Source organism: Peromyscus eremicus, chromosome 7 (genome assembly GCF_949786415.1).
Source record: "Peromyscus eremicus chromosome 7, PerEre_H2_v1, whole genome shotgun sequence".
NCBI classification, from domain to species: Eukaryota; Metazoa; Chordata; class Mammalia; order Rodentia; family Cricetidae; genus Peromyscus; species Peromyscus eremicus.
In genome coordinates this window covers 17784577-17795921 of record NC_081422.1, presented here as the reverse complement: position 1 = coordinate 17795921, position 11345 = coordinate 17784577, and the positions used below count along the sequence as shown (strand labels likewise).

General features: G+C 47.7%; 1 protein-coding gene across 1 annotated transcript in view; it reads right to left on the bottom strand.

Moving 5' to 3' along the window:
- Window positions 1-11345, bottom strand: part of Tspan16 (tetraspanin 16) — a 30520-nt gene that overhangs the window by 1937 nt on the left and 17238 nt on the right.

Here is an 11345-nt window from a genome sequence, read left to right as displayed (position 1 = left end):
GGATGGCTCTTCTGGTGAGGTCTCTTGCCACCAAGCCTGATGACCTGAGTTAGATCCTGGGACCCACGAGGTAGGAGGAGACAAATGATCCCTTCAAGTCATCTCTGACCTTTACATACGAGAGTGTGCACACTCACACAGTCAATGTAAAAAAATTTTAACTGAATAATGTGAAAACTGTTTCCTTCAACCAATTAAGGAAGATTTGAACTTTTATTCTTCCAGTAGGTTTTACCAAGGAAGGGTGATGGGGTCAGTAGTGAAAAGAGGCCAAGGAGGATAGGGGCCTGTTGAGTCATAGACAAAAACTATGCTGAAGCCCTGGGGGACTCCTGCGCTGCAGGAGGCCGAGAACAGCCAGCCTAGGGCACCTTCTCCGCCACTGGCGATGTGTCCCATGGAGAAATGCCATGGCTGCCTTGGTTTGATGGTCTGGGATTTTTAGGTTTGGGTTTTGGGTTTTCCTATTTTGGGGGTCTCATTCTGTAGCCCCAGCTGGCCTGGAACTCCCAGAGATCCACCTGCCTCTGCCTTCCTAGTGCTGGAATTAGAAGCATGTGCCACGTTGGCCAGCTGACTTTCCTGCCTCCTGCATGGTGCAGTTATAGGCTGTCCCACCATGCCGTTTGGCACAGTGGTGGGGTTACAGCCCAGCTGTGTGCTAGACACGTGCTCTACCACCTGGACCTTGGCGGTTTCCAAGTGATGATTCTGCTCCTGGCTCCCCTCTGGAGCAATACTGAATCAGCTCTGGTCTGGCTGTTCATGTCCCCCAAATCTGATGTCCAGTCTGGAGAAATGTGTACTTTTTCCAGTGTGATAACGTGAAGGAAGCCATTATGATGCCCCATGCCTGTATTGCTTAAGTTCACTGCAAAGTCAACAGTTGTTTGTGGCACAGAGAGCCCTCATCAGCCTGGGCCCATCTCTAGCCAGGCCACAGCACTACCTTGGCTCTAGAAAGTTTCACTTTGTGGGCTAACAAGATAGCTCAGTGGGTATTTACCGCCAAGTCTGGTGACCCAAGTTTGATTCCTGGAACCCACATAGTGGAGGTCAGATTCCTACAAGTTGTCCTCTTGTCTTAGAGTTTCTATTGCTGAAATGAAACACCATGAACAAAAAGCAAGTTGAGGAAAGGGTTTACTTGGCTCACACTTCCACAGGGTAGTCCATCATTGCAGGAATCCAGGACAGGAACCTGGAGGCAGAAGCCAATGCAGAGGCCATGGAGAGGTACTGCTCACTGGCTTGCTTCCCATGGCTTGCTCAGTCTCCTTTCTTATAGAAGCTAGGTTCACCAGCCCAGGAATGGAATCACCCACAATGGGCTGGGCCCTTCCCCATCAGTCACTAATTAAGAAAACGCCTTACAGCTGGATCTTATGGAGACGTTTTCTCCATTGAGGTTACCTCCTTTCTGATAATTCTAGCTTGTGTCAAGTTGACATTAGACTCTGGCTGCCACGTGTGTGTTGTGGCACTTTTGCCCAACCCACCCCTAAAGATAAATGTATAAAACTTCCCTTTTAAAGATTTGTTTCAGTTTGTTTATGGTTGTTTGCTTACATGCATGATTGTGCACTGCTTGCATGTTTGGGGCCCATAGAGGTCAGAAGAGGTCATCAGATGCCCTGGAACTGGAGTTATGGATGGTTTTAAGCTGACATGTGGGTGCTGGGAATCGAACCCAGGTCCCCTGCAAGAGCCGCAAGTGCAAGGCTGGAGAGATGGTGCATCAGTTAAGAGCACTTGTTACTTTTGCAGAAGTCCCAAGGCTACTGAACTGCGCATGTGCAGTCATATAGCTGGAGGAGTGGCGGAATCCTAACACCTCTAACCCTTAAGCCCCCTGCCCAAGGAAAAATGTTTCCTAAAAGGCTGGAGGCTCCTGCTTATGGGAGATAACAAGCCGCATGTTTTCACTCCCCTAGACAAGTTTGACCGAACTACACCCGATGTGCTTGATCACATGTGGGTGGGAGGTACGTGGACAGGAAATACGTCAGGATATATGCCTGCCCTGATGGGAAACGGTGACCTTGTTGCCTTTTTAAGCCTCTGCAAGGTGTGACTCACAGCCATTTTCTGGAAAACCAGAGATGGACCTGGCCAGAGCCCATCCACCTGGTCAGTATTTCATTAAAGCTTGCTTCAAAGTTGGCTTTAAATTGTGGTAGTGGTCTATTCTCAACTGGTGGGATCCACACTGCCACCTTCTTCTGACCTCCACAGGCAGAAATACTATACAACTTGTGTTTAGGATAAGGAATTTAAATCTTTTTACCTGCCCCACCTTGCAAGACTTTTGTGTAAACGTTTTAATTTCACCCTGCAGCTCAGTAAAACTTCTGTTTACAAAGATTCACTGCCTTATTCCAGGAAGTTGATGGCCAGGAGCGGCAACCTTTTCCTCCTTACCTGTGTACCAGTTCTTTTCAGACTAGCCAATCAAATTCAGACTAGTCAATCAAGTTCAGACTAGCCAATCAAATTCAGACTAGTCAACCAAATTGAGACCCCAGCCATGGGGGTGAGGAGAAGACAGCTACCATCTGAGTTAGAAATACCAAGTGTGGGGGCTGGACAGATGGCTCAGTAGTTAAGAGCACTGGCTGGCTGCTCTTCCAGAGGACCTAGGTTCAATTCCTACCACCACATGGCAGCTCACAACCATCTGTAATTTTAGCTCCAAGGAATCCAATGCCTTATTCTGGTCTCCCTAGGCACCAAGCACATAAATGGTACACAGACCTACATGCATGCAAACACCTGTATATCTAAAATAAAATTAAGAAAGAAAATAAAAGAAATACCAAGTACACCCCATCTGTGGGCCTAGCATGGCACAGAGTGTTCCATTAACAACCTATAAGGGGCCAGCAGTGGTGACACACCTCTGGGACCACTTGAGAAGCTGGGGATACCAGTGACTCAGGCTGGTGGTCCCAGCACTGGGGAGGCACAGATAGGAAGGTCCTAGGACTTCCTGCCAGCCACTGAAGAATACAGTGGAAATATGCTGCCGGCCTGGTGGCACATGCGTTTGATCCCAGCACTCGGGAGGCAGAGGCAGGCAGATCTCTGAGTTCAAGGCCAGCCTGGTCTACAGAGTGAGATCCAGGACAGCCAGGGCTGTTGCACAGAGCAACCCTGTCTTGAAAACTAAGTAAATAAATGGAAATACCAAGTGCACGCCCAAGATGAACCAGGATGGGGAAAATAACCTAGGTTAAAAAAAAGAGCTAAAAACACTCCCCTCAGACATGGAGGGAGCCAGCTCCTCTGGCCGTCCCAGAGGCTCCCTCACCCTCACCTTCCTTCCCTGGCTAAGGAAAGATTTAATATGAGGCCTCCAAACATAAGTTCAATTCCCTATCTTCTTTCTCTGGGCACAGGATTCCCGATTCTTTCCCTTTTCACTAGGGTCCCTCAGAGAACCTGGGAGACCTCGGATTTGGGGTAGAAGGATGGAAGCAGTCTCTTGTAGTTAAGTCTGACTGACTTAGAAGATCCAACAGCAGTTGCTTTCCAACTGGGTAAAAGTGCCACACAAAGCTACTGTGCTGGCCCGTCTTATGTCAACTTGACAAAAGCTAGAATCATCAAAAAGGAGGGATCCTCAATTGAGAAAATACCTCCATAAGACCTGGCTGTAAGGCACTTTCTTAATTAGTGATTGATGGGGGAGGGCCCAGCCCATGGTGGGTGGTTCCATCCCCAGGTTGGTGGTCCTGGGTTCTATAAGAAAGCAGGCTGAGCGAGCCATGGGAAGCAAGCCAGTAAGTAACTCCCCTCCATGACTTCTGCATCAGCTCCTGCCTCCAGGTTCCTGTCCTGTTTGAGTTCCTGTCCTGACTTCCTTTGATGATAGATTATGATATAGAAGTGTAAGCCAAATAAACCCTTTCCTCCCCAAGTTGCTTTTGGTCATGGTGTTTCATCACAGCAATAGAAACTTTAACTAAGACAGCTACTAAGGTTTTCAACTAGGATGAACTATTTCAGCAAGTTGGTTTCCACAGGTCTTAAATTCCATCCCACGTGGAGAGTCACATATTCATCTCATCTCAGCCCATACCATGCCTGAGTGGTTTGAAACCACTCCTTCCTCTGTTCCTTAGCTTTTGGGGCTTACCTGCCTAGGCCATAGGTACCATCTCCTCCTCTATCCATACAGACTGAACTTAGGTGTCTTGAAAAAAAATGGGTGAAAACTGTCCACATTCCAGCTGAGTTATGTGTGGATCCCACAGGGACTCGTTCCCTAATGGAGGATGGACTCACTTCACCACGGAGCTGAGCTCATGAGCAGAAAGTAACCATGTGCTCGGCACCTTCTTGGCTAATGAAGTCATAAAGATGGTGAATGCCATCTGACCACCACCACCTTGGTTATTGTATCCGCAAGGCATATACCGAAATGGTGTCGCCCACCAACTTTCTGGAGGCACTGAGCCTTCAAAGGATTACCCGTTTATACAGAGGAGGTATCACCAGATTTCCGCTGTGTTTGTTTTAGGTTTTTGTTTTCTTTCGTTTTAATTTTGACACGCTGCTCTACGTGATATAATTACTGACCTCTATAGGGGACTCAAGCGTCTTCTCAGCCCTGTGCCTCCGACACTACCAGGTGTCACAGGAGCTGACACTCTGAGATGCTTAGACCTGGAAGGCTCATGTGAATTGGATCAGCCCAGAGCCAAGTCTTGGGAAAGCACAGTACCCAAGGAGAACCAAAAGAGTAGATGGCCAGGTGCTGGCCCAGCTGCTGCCAGCGGGCAGCTACAACAGCTGGCAGCAGAGGAATCTGTCACTGTAGGAGGCTGGAGACAGGCTGTGTGGGTCTCCGTGCTGCCCCTTCTGCCTGGAAACGCCAAGCCTGCTTTCCGCTAAGTTACTCAGGACCCCTCTGTTCCACCTTTGCCGTCCACCCCTGTGCCTGCCCCAGTGTGCCCTGGGGACCCAGTGCTTTTGTTTTCATTTTCTAGTTCTTGTGACACAAACGTGCTAAGGGAAAAGAACAGTCTCCACGCGGTGATCTGTACTAAGGCTTTTCTAACCCAGGCAGCCTAACTTACAGAAAGCCGTCTGTGGTGGCTTGAGAGAAAATGGCCCCCAACGGGAGTGGCACTGTTAGGAGGTGTGGCCTAATTGGAGGATGTGTGTCCCTGTGGGGGCGGGCTTTGAGGTCTTTCTCTCAAGCTTCACTCAGTGTGATAGTCAGTCAACTTCCTGCTGCCTTCTGGTCTAGATGTCTGCATGCACACTACCATGCCCCTGTCAAGATGAGGTGGGAATACTCTGAAACTGTAAGCCAACCCCAATTAAATGTTTTCTTTGGAAGAGTTGCTGTGGTCAGGGCTGGAGAGATGGCTCAGAGGTTAAGAGCACTGGCTGCTCTTCCAGAGGACTTGGGTTCAATCCTCAGCACCCACATGATGGCTCACAACTGTAACTCCAGTACTAAGGGATCCTACACCCTCACACAGACATACATGCAAGCAAAACACTAATGCACATAAAATATAAATAAATAAATAATTTTTTAAAAAAGAGTTGCTGTGGTCATGGTGTCTCTTCACAGCAGTAAAAACCCTAAGACACCGTCTTACAAAGGGGGAATGTAGCCTGAGAGCTATCATGACTCCTATGTAGACTGAGAAATATAATAAATTTGAGGAACAGGGTCAAGGGAATGTTTAAAGGAAATACTGGAAGCTTTACCCACAAGGGAGCCCAAATCTTCCCTAACTCACAGTAATTAAAAGTTTACTGAGTTCAGCCAGGCGGTGGTGGCACATGCCTTTAATCCCAGCACTCGGGAAGCAGAGCAGGCAGATCTCTGTGAGTTCGAGGCCAGTCTGGTCTACAAAGTGAGTTCCAGGTCAGCCAGGGCTGTTACACAGAGAAACCCTGTCTTTAAATAAATAAATGAATAAATAAAAATTCACCAATTTCTTTGGCATGTAAATATATATATATATATATATATTCCAAGAGTTTTACTGGATGAGGATCTGGTACAAACAGGTTAAAATCAGCATGACAAAATACAGAGAGAATTCAGTAATGTCACAGATATTAGAGGGTCCCATGTATAGGAATGGACAGTCTGCTTGTTCATGGTCCTGAATGAAGAAAGAGAAAACCCAGGTGTCCAGGCTCGTATCAGTGAAGCAACTAATTCGATAGTGTCTCCTTTCTCGTGAGTAACTGTGAGCAAAGGACTAAAGCAGAGCTAGGAACTCTCCAGAGGGCACTCTGGAGAGGGAGGAGAAGAGATCTGCCCTCTGTCTTACAGAGGAGTTCTGTCAGTAAGGACCCTCATGCATCCTTATCCACTAGGGTCCCTTCCAACCATGGTCCTTAAGAAAGAAATGTCTGAGCCAGGCAGTGGTGGCGCACACCTTTAATCCCAGCACTCGGGGAGGCAGAGCCAGGCAGTTCTTTGTGAGTTCAAGGCCAGCCTGGTCTACAGAGTGAGTTCCAGGACAGCCAGGACTGTTTCACAGAGAAACCCTGTCTCAAAAAAAAAAAAAAAAAAAAAGAAAGAAAGAAAGAAAGAAAGGTGTCCAGTTCCTCGCTAGGCTTGTCTACATGAGATCTTATCACACAACTGTATTTCACTGATATTTTCCTCTGACAAGAAGACGTTGTGCAGACGAAGGGCTTCAGACCTCTGCTCACCGTCGCTCCTGCCTGAGGCCAGGGCAGATGGGTTCGCTATCGCTCTAACCTAAAAACTAAACTGTGGTTAAAGGGTTCGCTATCGCTCTAACCTAAAAACTAAACCATGGTTAAAGGGTTCGCTATCGCTCTAACCTAAAAACTAAACCGTGGTTAAAGGGTTCGCTATCGCTCTAACCTAAAAACTAAACCGTGGTTAAAGGGTTCGCTATCGCTCTAACCTAAAAACTAAACCGTGTTTAAAGGGTTCGCTATCGCTCTAACCTAAAAACTAAACTGTGGTTAAAGGGTTCGCTATTGCTCTAACCTAAAAACTAAACTGTGGTTAAAGCCTCACGAGAAGGGCAGGCACGCTGACTTCAGCTGACAGGACAGCCGTCAAAGGACATGAAAGCAGATTGTGGGCTCATCACTCTGGAGGCCAACCTTAGAGGCCTAGACAAATGAGGACCCAGACAAGGGGGCCCCCGGTGAGCGCAGCAAGAGATCCAAGTGGACTTTGACTTGGATATTTTGAAGTACTCTCCAGACACCAAGGACTTCCTTCCCTCCTTAAATCTGATGCTTGGGGTCTTTTAAATAAACTCTAAACTGCTGGAGGGGAACCCCCGAACTGCTACACTCAAACCCTGAAATCACCCCGAATAAGCAAGATGGGTCGTCACCTCAATTCCAGAATGACAGGGTAACCTCTTCAGAAGAAGGAAGGGTAATAGGAACAGGAGGTAGAAACTGGCTGGGTAGTTTAGGGTAAAAAGATCCCCAAGAAAAGTGACCAGTTTCTTTATCGACTAAAAGCCAGAAACGATCTTGGGACTCTTGGCAGCATAACTGGCCTCCCTAGATCTTAGCAGAACTGACTCCCTGAGGGAAGTACCACTCAAGCTATGAAAGTCAGCATGTAAACAGCATCACCTGCCAAAATGAAAACAAAGACCTAATCCATCAAAGTCCACAGTTCCGGGAAAGTCTCTAAATGTATGACCTTGCTTTTTGGCTTCTGTAGTTCTGCTCTGGCTAACTGTTGTTGTTAACGGAAGTATATCAACCCAGAACATGGCTTTTGTGCTTACAAGCTCACCTGAGAAAGACTTGGTGCTACACTGGGATCCTGAACACCCAGTGTAGTCACGGGCTGGCTAATAAAGACTTTTGATTGGCTTAAACACATCTCCAAGTCGTTATCTTTGGTGGGTACCCCCACAGCAGCAGTTTCATCTTTGACAGAGGCCAAAGGTGCCGAAAGTGTTTTGGGATCTCGGACCTCTAATCTGGCTCCTAAATGCTTCTAGGGTTACCTCTCTAGAGAGCATGAAAGTTAAAGTGGCCATTTGTCTAAGAGAGAAAGCCTCGTCAAGAGAATGGACTCTGGCCTGGCCGAAGACCTAACCTAATGGGCCAAGTCAGTGTCCTGGCCTCGGACCTGAACTAACAGTAAACCATGTTAATGAAATAGATGGAATAGTTCCTTGTACTAGGGAGCTAACCCAGGATCATTGAGCTGACTCTTACTAAACAGGAACTCCCTCAATATTGCAGTTTCTTACTCCAAATTAGGACAGAAGGCCAACATCTTAATAAGTCTGAAGAAAAGAATGTTTAAAACAAGAGGAAAGGCAGAGCCAGGACAGCCAGAGCTACAAGGTGAGACCCTGTCTCAAAACAAACAAACAAACAAACAAACAAGGGCTGGAGAGACGGTTCAGAGCACCAACTGCTCTTCCAGAGGTCCAGAGTTCAATTCCCAGCACCACATGGTGGCTCACAACCATCTGTAATGAGATCTGGTGCCCTCTTCTGGCGGGCAGGGACACATGCAGGCAGAACACTGTATACATAATAAATAAGTCTTTAAATAAACAAACAAAACACCCAAAGTGGGGGGAATAAAGGAAATATCAAATATATATTTTTTGGTTTCTTAAGACAGGGTTTATCAGTGTAACAGCTCTGGCTGTTCTGGAATTCGCTTTGTAGACCAGGCTGGCCTCAAACTCACAAAGATTCACTTGCCTCTGCCTCCCAAGTACTGGGATTAAAGTCAGGTTCCACCACTGCCTGCCCCCTCATGCTCTCTCTCATCCTGTTGATCTATTTCTGTGTAGCTGAGAATGGACACAAGGCCTTATATACACTAAACATGTACCCTGGAGCCTCCTAGTCTTTTTAATTTCGTTTATTTGTGTGTATGTAGGTGTGTGTGTGTGTGTGTGTGTGTGTGTGTGTGTGTGTGTGCCATGGCACACCTGTAGAGCAGACAACTTTCTTTTTTAAAGATTTATTTTATTTATTATGTATACAATGTTCTGTCTGCACGTATGCCTGCATGCCAGAAGAGAACAGCCAGTGCTCTTAACCTCTGAGCCATCTCTCCAGCCCCCAGGAGACAACTTTCATGAGTCAGTTCTCTCCTTACATGTGTGGGACCTGGGGCTGGGGTGGGGGCAGGGAAGAACTCAGGTGCTTGCTGAGTTATCTTACTGGCCCTTTCTTTTATTTCTGCCTTTGGTTTTTGTTCTTTTGGGGTAGAGTCTCACCCTGTAGCCCTTAAAAACTTTTTTAAAATTCACAACGCAAACGACTCAGTGGTTAAGAGCACTGGCTGCTCTTGTAGAGGGCCTGGGTTTGATTCCCAGAACCCACATGGTGGCTCATAACCATCAGTAACTCCAGTCCCAGGGCATCTGATGCCCTCTTCTGATCTTGGAGGGTACCAGGTGCACAGACATACTTTCAGGCAAACACCCATATGTGAAATGAATAAACAAATCTCCCAACCCAGAACCCACTGGGCCGCCCCCACCCCCACCCCCCGGAAAACCCCCACTCTGGGCAGGGCAGAGTGAAGAGACAAAAGGCAGGAAAAAGACCAAATCCAACCTCAGCTGATGAAGCTGTTCATTTCAAACATTGAAGGACAGAAGGACAGACACTCTCCTGCAGGATGGAGGTCCTGCCAGGGGCGAAAGGGGGCTGGGACCTTATATAGAGGCAGGTGAGGAGCTTGGGGCTGAGGAGGTTGATGCAGCATCCGGGTTGCATCAACCTGAGTTCAATTCCCAGCCACCACGTGGTGGCTCACAACCATCTATAATGAGATGTGGTGCCCTCTCCCGGTGTGCAGGCATACATGCAGGCAGAACAAAACAAACAACAAAAAACCCTAATACAATGCAATGACACTGTAATGACATCAGGCCTTTTGAGGATGCAAATTCTTTTTTAGTGCACACAGGAGAATGCCCTGGTGCCTTAGTTTTTCCACAAGAGGAGCAACCTCAGTGTAGCTTCCAAGTCCTTTAACTACAGAGGGGCGGGCATTCTGACACCCCAGGAGTCACAGCTACAAAGATGCAGCTCACTTCCTGCTATCAGATCAAGCCTTCTTTGGAAGCCCCAGCCCCAGGCACTCCATTCTAAAGAAACCTAGACTCACACACACCGTTACACTTAGCTGTTTCAGGTTAATATCATCTGCCAGCTGGAGTGCAAAATAACAATCAAGAAAGGCAACGGGACAGATAGGAGTTTCCTGGTGTTTTATTATTAATTTCTCCCCGAAGAGCAGTGAGTGCCCAGAGAATGAGGAGATTCAGTCCCCAGCATCCGGGACTCGGTCCTGTCCCTTCCCAGACTTTGTCAGCCCAGCTTGATGAACAGCAGTAAGGTGCTAAGAATTCCCGGCAGCTGCGGAGAGACACATCCAAAGCCAAGTCAAACTGGACGAAGCTGCTGAGATGGCTCTGTGGGCAAAGGTGCCCGCTGCCAAGCCTGAAGAGTTCAATCCCTGGGACTCACAGGGTGGAAGTTGAGACTCCACATCCGATTCCTGTAGGTTGTCCTCTGACCTCCACACGTGTACAGTGGCACACAGTGCCCACCTCCCACACAAATATTTTTAAAGTTATTTTACAGGTTTGTTTTATGTGTATGAGTGTTTTGTCTGCGTGTGTGTGTGTGTGTGTGTGTGTGTGTGTGTGTGTGTGCTGCCAGGGTCAGAAGAGGGCATTGGACCCAGGTAACCGGTGATGGGGCTTTTATCCGTAGTCATTCGTCTGCAGTTGGGAAAGGACGGGGCAGAGAAAAGGCAGGCTCTGTCAGCTGAAACTTTCGGCTAAAGATGTAAGATTAAGCCTCCAGTAAAATCAGCCTTGCCCTTTGCCCCGCTCGAGGACTACAATTCCCAGAATCCTCTACAATGACTTCCTATAAGTTTGCACCAATAGGAAGCCTGTGTTCTCTATCTTCCGGTAACCATTAGGAGATGGGAGCGTGGATGGGAGATGCTTATGGCTAAGGGGAACTCTCAGAGCGACTGTCCCCACACGTTGTCTTCAGCTCTGCGGTTATAGCCGTGGGAAGAGGGCCTCTTCTGTTTCCTTCTGCCAAATTCGCTTTTTAATTATTTTATTTGTGGACAGGGTCTCACTATGTAGCCAGGCTATCCAGGAGTTCTCTATGTTGGCCAGGCTGTCCTTAGAACTCACTGAAATCCCGCCTGCTTCCCAGTGCTGGGATTAACGGCATGAGCCACCACGCCGGACTGGTTTTGTTTTTAGAAAGATCCTTGTAGCCCAGGTTGGCCTCAAACTCCTGATTCCCCTGCCTACCCCTCCTGAAGCCTAGGATTACTGGTGTATTCCACCATGCCTGGC